We start from the raw sequence: 11,425 nt of genomic DNA on the forward strand, positions 1-11,425 counted from the left end.
AACCTGGATATTTCCACAAGGATGTTCAGTAAGCACTTCACATTTAACATGTTAAATTCAAAATGGAATTTAGCATCTACTTATGTATTCTTCCATGTCCTTCTTCTTTCCCTCAACTTCATATTTTGGAGATGTATTCATGTTGATGCGTGTAGCTATCATTCATGTATTTTTGCTGCTCTATAGTATTTCCTTATATGAACATACTTCAATCGACTTCCCCATGTAAGGGTTTTTGTAATATGTTATGTCCTGGTACACACATGCAAGAAGAGTGTCCCGTGAAGTTGCTATGTCATAGAGAACACACGAGTTCAGTTTTACCAGGTATACCCAACTGTTTTCAATGTGGCTGTATCAGTTCATACTCCCACTTACAGTGGATTGACGTTCTTTTTACTCCATATCCTCACCAACACTTGATTAAAATTTTGGTCAACTTTGTCGTGTCTCATTATGATTTTGATCTGCATTCCCTTGATTATTAACGAGAATGAGCATCTTTCATACATTAATTATATATAAAAAGTATCTTCTTCATGTAGTGCCTTTATAATGAGGAAACATTTTTTTAATTAAGATCTATACCGCAGACTAAGATCTATGTCATGATGGGCAAGTTTTTCAGTCAATCCTGAAGAACACTAAAGATTTACAGTCCTACCCTCACTGAGATGGTAAACTTGACCAGTTACAAACAATTATGCTTTGGGATTTTATTAAGTAATATGCTCTCCAAGTGATAATGTTCTGTGATAAAACTAGCTGTGAAGGAGAAACCAAGTGTGGCTGTTAAACCTTTCTATGGCCTATCATGCAACCAGCATGGAGTTACTTAGTACCGTGTGAGAGACAAATTTCAGGGTAGGCACAATGTGGAAGAAATAATTGTCATTCCACACAGCAGTACCCAACTCCTACCCCCAGCAAGGACAACAACTAGAGAAGAAGATACAAATATCTGTTGGTTGATGAAGAGTCTACTCCACTCAGAAAAGAACATGTGGAAACCATGGGAAATGAAAATACCCTGTCAAACCCAGCCAAATCCAACCTCACCTCTCCCAGACACTTCCCCCTACAGTTTCTGGAGTTCCCCAGGTATGTTCTTTGCATAAGTCACTGTTTCATGTCTATCATTACCTAAATATTTTACATCAGGGAAGAATAAGTGTCTTGAGGCAAGGAATCTCCAAAATTGTTTTGAGGTTAATTAACTATACAGCATATGGGGCCATGAATTTCAGGTTCCTGGATTAGAAAGACAGAGATGACTATTAATTCTGTTCAATCTGACTGATTTGCTAAGCAGCTACTGTGTCCAAGAAGAATATGATAGAACCCTTGCCACTTAAAAAGCAAACTTTATGTACCAAGAACAAGAAAGAATTTCACAGCTCCCATCCTAAAATAGAAAGAGTATTATCAAGCCACACTCTTATTGCAACATATCTTTGTGCAATATATTTAATAAAATTCTAAATTTGATATCTCTTCCTCATTTTTTTCCCATATCTACTGTGAGGAAATTCAACTTGACATTTCTTTCAAAAGACTATTGGTAATTCACAATTACTGCTCTAGCACTTCCTCCTCTGAACTAAAAAATAATAACAGCTGGAAATTTTTTTTAAAATTTTTATTATACTTTAAGTTCTAGGGTACATGTGCACAACATGCAGGTTTTCTACATATGTATACATGTGCCATGTTGGTGTGCCACTCCCATTAACTCATCATTTACATTAGGTATATCTCCTAACGCTATCCCTCCCTCCTCCCCGCACCCCACAACAGGCCCCAGGGTGTGATGTTCCCCTTCCTGTGTCCAAGCGTTCTCATTGTTTAATTCCCACCTATGAGTGAGAACATGCGGTGTTTGGTTTTCTGTTCTTGCAATAGTTTGCTGAGAATGATGGTTTCCCGCTGCATCCATGTCCCTACAAAGGACACAAACTCATCGTTTTTTATGGCGGCATAGTATTCCATGGTGTATATGTACCATGTTTTCTTAATCCAGTCGGTCATTGATGGACATTTGGATTGGTTCCAAGTCTTTGCTATTGTGAATAGTGCCACAATAAACATACGTGTGCATGTGTCTTTATAGCAGCATGATTTACTATCCTTTGGATATATACCCAGTAATGGGATGGCTGGGTCAAATGGTATTTCTAGTTCTAGATCCTCGAGGAATCGCCACACTGTTTTCCACAATGGTTGAACTAGTTTACAGTCCCTCCAACAGTGTAAAAGTGTTCCTATTTCTCCACATCCTCTCCAGCACCTATTGTTTCCTGACTTTTTAATGATTGCCATTCTAACCAGTGTGAGATGGTATCCCATTGTGGTTTTGATTTGCATTTCTCTGATGGTGAGTGATGATGAGCATTTTTTCATGTGTCTGTTGGCTGCATAAATGTCTTCTTTTAAGAAGTGTCTGTTCATATCCTTTGCCCACTTTTTGATGGGGTTGTTTTTTTCTTGTAAATTTGTTTGAGTTCTTTGTAGGTTCTGGATTTTAGCCCTTTGTCAGATGAGTACATAGCAAAAATTTTCTCCCATTCTGTAGGTTGCCTGTTCATTCTGATGGTAGTTTCTTTTGCTGTGCAGAAGCTCTTTAGTTTAATTAGATCCCATTTGTCAATTTTGGCTTTTGTTGCCATTGCTTTTGGTGTTTTAGACATGAAGTCCTTGCCCATGCCTATGTCCTGAATGGTATTGCCTAGGTTTTCTTCTAGGGTTTTTATGGTTTTAGGTCTTATATTTAAGTCTCTAATCCATCTTGAATTAATTTTTGTATAAGGAGTAAGGAAGGGATCCAGTTTCTGCTTTCTTCATATGGCTAGCCAGTTTTCCCAGCACCATTTATAAAATAGGGAATCCTTTACCCATTTCTTGTTTTTGTCAGGTTTGTCAAAGATCAGATGGTTGTAGATGTGTGGTATTATTTCTGAGGGCTCTGTTCCATTCCATTGGTCTATACCTCTGTTTTGGTACCAGTACCATGCTATTTTGGTTACTGTAGCCTTGTAGTATAGTTTGAAGTCAGGTAGCGTGATTCCTCCAGCTTTGTTCTTTTGACTTAGGATTCTCTTGGCAATGCGGGCTCTTTTTTGGTTCCATATGAACTTTAAAGTCATTTTTTCCAATTCTGTGAAGAAAGTCATTGGTAGCTTAATGAGGATGGCATTGAATCTATAAATGACCTTGGGCAGTATGGCCATTTTCACGATCTTGATTCTTCCTATCCATGAGCATGGAATGTTCTTCCACTTGTTTGTGTCCTCTTTTATTTCACTGAGCAGTGGTTTGTAGTTCTCCCTGAAGAGGTCCTTCACATCCCTTGTAAGTTGGATTCCTAGGTATTTTATTCTCTTTGAAGTAATTGTGAATGGGAGTTCACTCATTATTTTGCTCTCTGTTTGTGTGTTATTGGTGTATAAGAATGCTTGTGATTTTTGCACATTGATTTTTGTATCCTGAGACTTTGCTGAAATTGCTTATCAGCTTAAGGAGATTTTGGGCTGAGACGATGGGGTTTTCTAAATATACAATCATGTCATCTGCAAACAGGGACAATTTGACTTCCTCTTTTCCTAATTGAATACCCTTTATTTCTTTCTCTTGCCTGATTGCCCTGGCCAGAACTTCCAACGTTATGTTGAATAGGAGTTGTGAGAGAGGGCATCCCTGTCTTGTGCCAGTTTTCAAAGGGAATACTTCCAGTTTTTGCCCATTCAGTATGATATTGGCTGTGAGTTTGTCATAAATAGCTCTTATTATTTTGAGATACATTCCATCAATACCGAATTTATTGAGAGTTTTTAGCATGAAGGGCTGTTGAATTTGGTCATAGGCCTTTTCTGCATCTATTGAGATAATCATGTGGTTTTTGTCTTTGGTTCTGTTTATATGCTGGATTATGATTGCTGATTTGTGTATGTTGAACCAGCCTTGCATCCCAGGGATGAAGCCCACCTGATCATGCTGGATAAGCTTTTTGATGTGCTCCTGGATTCGGTTTGCCAGTATTTTATTGAGGATTTTTGCATCGATGTTCATCAGGGATATTGGTCTAAAATTCTCTTTTTTTGTTGTGTCTTTGCCAGGCTTTGGTTATCAGGATGATGTTGGTCTCATAAAATGAGTTAGGGAGGATTCCCTCTTTTTCTATTGATTGGAATAGTTTCAGAAGGAATTGTACCAGTTCCTCCTTATACCTCTGGTAGAATTCAGCTGTGAATCCATCTGGTCCTGGACTTGTTTTGGTTGGTAGGCTATTAATTATTGCCTCAATTTCAGAGCCTGCTATTGGTCTATTCAGGGATTCAAATTCTTCATGGTTTAGTCTTGGGAGAGTGTATGTGTCCAGGAATTTATCCATTTCTTCTAGGTTTTCTAGTTTATTTTCGTAGAGGTGTTTATAGTATTCTCTGATGGTAGTTTGTATTTCTGTGGGGTCGGTGGTGATATCCCCTTTATCATTTTTTATTGCATCTATTTGATTCTTCTCTCTTTTCTTCTTTACTAGTCTTGCTAGAGGTCTATCAATTTTGTTGATCTTTTCAAAAAACCAGCTCCTGAATTCATTGCTTTTTTGAAGGGTTTTTTTGTGTCTCTATCTCCTTCAGTTCTGCTCTGATCTTAGTTACTTCTTGCCTTCTGCTAGCTTTTGAATGTGTTTGCTCTTGCTTCTCTAGTTCTTTTATTGTGATGTTAGGATGTCAATTTTAGCTCTTTCCTGCTTTCTCTTGTGGGTATTTAATGCTATAAATTTCCCTCTACACACTGCTTTAAATGTGTCCCAGAGATTCTGGTATGTTGTATCTTTGTTCTCATTGGTTTCAAAGAACATCTTTATTTCTGCCTTCATTTTGTTATGTACCCAGTAATCATTCTGGAGCAGGTTGTTCAGTTTCCATGTAGTTGAGCGGTTTTGAGTGAGTTTCTTAATCCTGAGTTCTAGTTTGATTGCACTGTGGGCTGAGAGACAGTTTGTTATAATTTCTGTTCTTTTACATTTGCTGAGAAGTGCTTTACTTCCAACTATGTGGTCAATTTTGGAATAAGTGTGATGTGGTAACAACTGGACTTTATTTAATGCTTATTCTGTGTCAGTAATTTTAGCAAGTGTTATATGCATAACAGCTCGTTTAAGCTTCATAGCAACCTTTGTTGTAAAGGTATGTATGCTTTGTCACTATTTTTGTTTCAGGTATAATTCACATGCAATAAATTCACATATTTAAGTACACAATTTGATAAGTTTTGATAATGTATATTCCTATGAAACCATCAGTACAATCAAGACAATGAGCATATCCATCACCCCCGAAATGTATCCTCATGACCTTCTGTAATCCTTCCCTTCCACTCTTTCCTGTTCTCTTACCCTTCCCCATTTCTAAGCAAATACTGATCTGTCACTGCAGTTTGCATTTTCTAGAATTTTAAAAAGTGGAATGATACTGTACTCTTTTCTCCAGCTTTTTTAATCAGTGTAATAATTCTGAGTAATCCACGTTGTTGTGTCTATCAATAATTCATTCTTTTTTATTTCTTGGTAATGTCCCATTTTATGAATATATCATGATTTCTTTAACCACTCACCTGTGACATTTGGCTAGTTTCCAGGTTTTGGCAGTTACACCAATGAAGCTGCTACAAACATTCATATACAAGTTTTTGAATAGGCATATGCTTTCATTTTTCTTACTTAAGTATCTGGAAGTAGAGGGACTAGGATACTTGTAGATGTATATTTAACAATTTAAGAATCTGCCAGTCCTCATATTGCTGTGACAAATTGCCACAAACTGAGCAGCTTTAAACACCACCAGTTTGTCTCTTATAGCTCCAGAGGTCAAAAGTCTAAAATCAAGGTATCCCCCAGGCTATGTTCCTTCTGGAGGCTTCAGGGGCGAATTCTTTTGCTCCTTAACTTCCAACCTGCCTGCATTCCTTGGATCATGGCCCATTCCTCAGGACATTCTAACCTCATACTTCTGTGTTCACGTCTCCTGCCACTGACCCTGATTCTCCTCTCTCCCTCTTCTAAGGACCCTTGTGATTGCATTGATGTCACCTGAGTAATTCAGGATACTCTCTTGGATTTTCAAAATTTTTCATTTAATCACATCTGCAAAGTTCCTTTTACCACATAAGATAATAGATTCACAGACTCCAAGGATTAGGATATAAGCCTCTTTGAGGGACCACTATTCAGCTTATCCCACTGTCTTCCATAGAGGTTACATCATTTTATATACCCATCAGCAGCATAAGAGAGTTATAGTTCCTCCATATCCTCACCAACACTTGTTATGGTCAGTTACTTTAATTTGCATTTCTCAATAACAAATGATGTTGAAAATCTTTTCATATACTTATTTGCTCTCTATAGATCTTCTTAGGTGAAGCATCAGTTGAAATCTTCTTTCCAATTTTCCTTGGGTGTTTTTCGATTGTTGGATTTTTAGAGATCTTTAAATATTCTTGATACAAGCCTATTATCAGCTATGATTTGCAAATATTTTCTGCCAGGCTGTGGCTTGTTAATTTGTTTTCTTAACAGTGTCTTTCAAGGGAGGTTTTTAATTTTGATTAAGTCTGATTTATAAATTTATTTTTATAAATTAAGCTTTGTGTGCCATATCTTTAAAATTTTGTCTAATCTGGGGTCAAAAAAGATTTTCTCTTATGTTTTTTCTAAAAGTTTTATAGTTTTAGTTCTTTCATTTAGATCTATAATCCATTTTGAATCAGGTTTTACATATAAATCAAAGTTCTTGTTTTCCTTATGAACATCCAACTGTTCCACCACCATTTGTTGAGAAGTCCATCCTTTCTCCACTGAATTGGCTTTGGCATCCTTGTAAAAAAAAAAAAAAAAAAAAAAGTCAGTTATCTCTAAATATGTCTAATTTTGGACTCTTTATTATATTCATCCATTTGTCCATTTGTCCATTCATTCATCCATGCCAGTGTCACACTGTCTTAGTTACTATAATTTATAATGTCTGTATGTAATTTATAAAGCTGTCCTGGTTATTTTAGATCTTTTGCATTTTTTATTTGAATTTTAAAATTAGCTGGTAATTCATATATAAAAGCCTGTGAGAACTTTGATTGGGATTGCATTAAATCTTTAGATCAATTTGGGGAGAAATGACCTTATAGCAACATTGATTCTTCTGACATATGAACATTGTATATCTCTCCATTGTTGAGTTTTTCCCAGTAATATTTTTTAGATTTCAGTAAACAGATCTTACTCACCTTTTATCAAATACAGCAGTATTTTCATATTTTTGAAGCTATTTTAAATGATTTTTTAAATTTCTCATGTTCATTGTTAGTATGTACAAATACAACTGATTTTTGCATACTAATGTATCCTGCCATCTTGCTAACTCAGTTCTTTTAGCTTTTTGTAGATTCCATTGGACTCTCTGCATGGAAGATTGTATTGTCTATAAATAAAAATGGTTTCATTTCCAAACTGAATGTTTTTAATTTCTTTTCTTAGTGCATTAAATTTTTTATAATTTCTGATTTGTCAGCATCCCACCGATTTCATATGTTGTAATTTCATTTTCATTCAGTTCATAGTACTTTCTAATTTCCCTCTTTATCTCACTTTTTAAATATTTTTCCCTACTTTCTCATCAAGCATGATCCCTTGTGATCATTTCTTTGACCCAATGGGCAATTTAGAAGTGTCTTACTTAGTTTACAAATATTTGAGGATTTGCCAGAAAATCATTCTGTTATTGATTTCTAATTTAATTTCATTGTGGCCAGAAAACAGACTTAGTAAAACTTTAATTCTTTTTAAATTTATTGAGATATGTTTTGTGACCCAGAATATGATCTTTGTAAATGTTCTATATACACTTGAAAGTAAATGTTTATGCTGTTTTTCGGGTGAAGTGCTGCATAAATACTTCTTAATATGAATTAAGTCATTTGGTTGATTGTTTTGTCTAAGTTTCTTGTGTTTTTACTGATTTTCTGTCTCCTTGTCCTATCAATTGTGGAGGGAATGATCCTGAAATACCTGATTATAATTTTGGTTATGTCTATTTCTTCTTGCAGTTCTATCATTTTTTGTTTCCAGTATTTTGATGCTCTGTTATTGATGGTATGAACATTCAGGAATGTTCTTTTCTTCTGGTAAATGGACATCCTTATTATTATAAAGTAACCTTACTTTATCTCAGGATAAATTCTGAAATCTACTTTGTCTGTTATTAATATAGCCACTTCAGCTTCCTTTTGACTATTGTCAATATATTTTTTTCTATCCTTTTATTTTTAACCTTCTTGTGCCTTTATATTTAAGGGGCATTTCTCTTAGCCAACATATACATATTACACAATGTGAAAATATCTGCCTTTTAATTTGGGTGTTTAGTCCATTTACAACTAGTGTTAACTATTGATATGATTAGAATTAAACTTATTATCTTGATACTTTTTTCTATTTTTCACGTATGATCTATGTTCTTTTGTTTATTTTCCACCTTATTCTGAATTAACTGAATACTTTTATGATTCCATCTTGTCTCCTTTATTGGCAATATTAACAATAATAATTTAAAGCTTATAGTGTACATCTTTAACATCACAGATTACCTTCAAGTGATAGTATACAACTTACACATATCATAAGATTGCTTCAACAGTGTACTTTCATTTTGCCCATTTCAGCCTCTGTGTTATTTTTGTCATACATTTTACTTCTACATATGTCCATTTACTTGTCGATTTATGTCAGTTTTCTCATTGGTTTTCTGCATAATAAATTACCATAAACTTAGAGGCTTAATATAACACCCATTTACTATCTCAGACTTCTGTAAGTCTGGAATTACCTCACTGAATTTTCTGCTCAGGTTCTCACAATGTTAAAATCAATGTATTAGCCAGCTGTATTCTCATCTCGATTGTGGGTCTTGCTGCAAGCTCATTTCTGTTATTAACAGACTATAGTTCCCTATGGTTTTAGAACTCAAGTTCCCATTTACTAGTCAACTGTTAACCAGGGGTTACTTTCAGGTCATTGCAGCCACTCTCTGGTCCTTGCACTTGAACCCTTTTATCTACAAACAGATCAATGCACCCAATCTTTCTTGTGCATTCAGTACCTCTGCCTTCCCCTTCTGCTAACAAATGGAGAAAACTCTGTTTAAAAGGATTCCTATGGTTAGTCAGGTCCACCTGGATAATCTCCCTATCTTAAACTTGGCTGTGCTGTAGAATATAACATAATCACAGGAATGATATTATCATCAGATTCAATGGTTCTGGCGATTAGGGCATGGAATCTTGGGTAACAATTTTAGAATTTTGCCTACCACCATATGTTTAATACAAACCATACATTACATTGTCATTGTTTTCTTTTAATATTTAATTTTCTTTTAAAATATTTAAATAATAAGAAAAATATCTTATGTATTTACTCATGTAGTTACCATTTTATGTTCTTCATATCTTGTGTAGATCAATATTTCTATCTGATGTCTTTTTCCTTTCACATTTCTTGTAGCATGACTCTGCTAATGATGAATTATTCAGACTTTTGTATGTCTAAAAATGGCCTTATTTTATCCTGTTTCTCAAGGATATTTTCACTGGGTATGTAATTCTGTGTGACAGTTTTTCCTTTTGGTACTTGAAAATGTTGGGTCACTGTCTTCTCACTTGCATTGTTTCTGGTGAAAAGTCTCCTCTTATCTTTCTATTTGTTCCTCTGTACATAATGTGTCTTCTTTCTCTTCATGCCTGTAAGACTTTCTCTTTATCAATATTTTTAAACAATTTAATAATAATATGCTTTGTGCAGTTTTCTTCGAATTGCTTGGTTTGGCGTTTCATTGTACTTCTTGGATCAGTGGGTTTATAATTCACTAAATTTGAGAAGCTTGCAGCAATCATTTTTAAAATACTTTTCTGCATTTTTTAAGGAACTACAGTTGCAGCTATATTAAGCTACATGAAGTTGTTCCACAGCTCACTGATTATACTATTTATTTTTTTGTTCCTTTTTCTCTGTTTACTTTTGAATTATTTCTATTGCTTTGTCTTCAAGTTCATTATTTTTTCTGCAATGTCCAATTTGCCATTAATCCCATCCAGTGTATTTGTCATCTCAGACATCGTAATTTTCATCTGCATTGGTTTTTGTTTTAGGGATGGAATCTTGCTTTGTCACCCCGGCTGGAGTGCCATGGCACAATCATTGCTCTCCACTGCCTCAAACTCCTGAGCTCAAGGGATCCTCCTGCCTCAACCTCCCAAAGCACGATATTACAGGCATGAGCCACGGCACCTGGCCAGTTTTCATCTCTATAAGTTGATTTGGGTCTTTTTATGTCTTCCATGTCCCTACTTATCTTATTGAGCATACAACATAGTTATAATAACTGTTTAAATGACTTGTATGTTAATTCTCACATCTATACCAGTTCTGGATTGGTTTCAGTTGATTGATTTTTCTTTTCATTACAGATCATCTGTTCCTACTTCTTTGCATACCTGATAACTTTTGGTGGGATGTCAGATGTTGTGATTTTACCTGTTGAATGCAGAATATTTTTTAATTGCAAAAAGATTCTTGAGCTTTGTTCTCAGATGTAATTAAAATACTTCAAAACAGTTCGATCCTTTTAGGTCTTGCTTTTAAAATTTGTTAGGCAGGAGCAGAGCTATGTTTCATTTAGGGCTAATTATTGTTCACTGTAAAGGCAAGAACCTTTAATTAGTCTACCCAACATCCTGTAAATTATAACATTTTCCAGTCTGGCTAGTGGGATCAGATACTAATCCTGGCCCTGTGTGAATGTCGTGCATTATTCCATCTATTCCTTTTGAGTGGTTATTTTTCCCGCTCTGGATAGTTTCCTCAAATGCAAGTGCTGGTCAAAACTGAAATGAATACTTGAATGGGTCCCTCTGCAACTCTTCAGAGTTCAAATATATGAAAATACCTTCTACTTTCATTCTAAGAATTTTCTTGCACCTGTCTAATACTTTAGCCCTATGTAGTTACTAAGCCCTGAAAGCACCTACAGCAGTGTGTACAATAATTGAAACCCCAGAGTGCTCTCTCTAAATAGGTGTTATATCACCTTTATTGTGCTAAAAATGGTTATAGAACTTAAGGGGTTTTTTTATCTTATACAACATTTTTCATATAGCATTATACAGTAAAATGTATACTACAGATGCATAATTAATTTTCTTGAAGACAGCATGCATTCAGAACATTCTACAGTGATGATTCATCTTCATGCTGCCTTCTAGCCCAGTCAGGTGATTCAAATGACTTTTCTGGTGGGGCTTTCCCAGAAGGCACAAAATGAGTAGCTGGTCACATTCAGGGTCCCTGGTATTTTATATTAAATAGAACAGAGGG

General features: G+C 35.2%; 1 long non-coding RNA gene across 1 annotated transcript; it reads left to right on the top strand.

Annotated features, from left to right (window-relative positions):
* Positions 1-932: 932 nt before the first annotated feature.
* LOC144339451 (uncharacterized) lies at positions 933-10,668 on the top strand. The gene is made up of 3 exons (XR_013414475.1): positions 933-1,101; positions 9,557-9,645; positions 10,201-10,668. It is a non-coding gene; the product is annotated as an uncharacterized LOC144339451 (long non-coding RNA).
* Positions 10,669-11,425: the final 757 nt, after the last annotated feature.

The sequence above is a fragment of the Macaca mulatta genome, chromosome 2 (genome assembly GCF_049350105.2).
Source record: "Macaca mulatta isolate MMU2019108-1 chromosome 2, T2T-MMU8v2.0, whole genome shotgun sequence".
In the NCBI taxonomy this organism is placed as follows: domain Eukaryota; kingdom Metazoa; phylum Chordata; class Mammalia; order Primates; family Cercopithecidae; genus Macaca; species Macaca mulatta.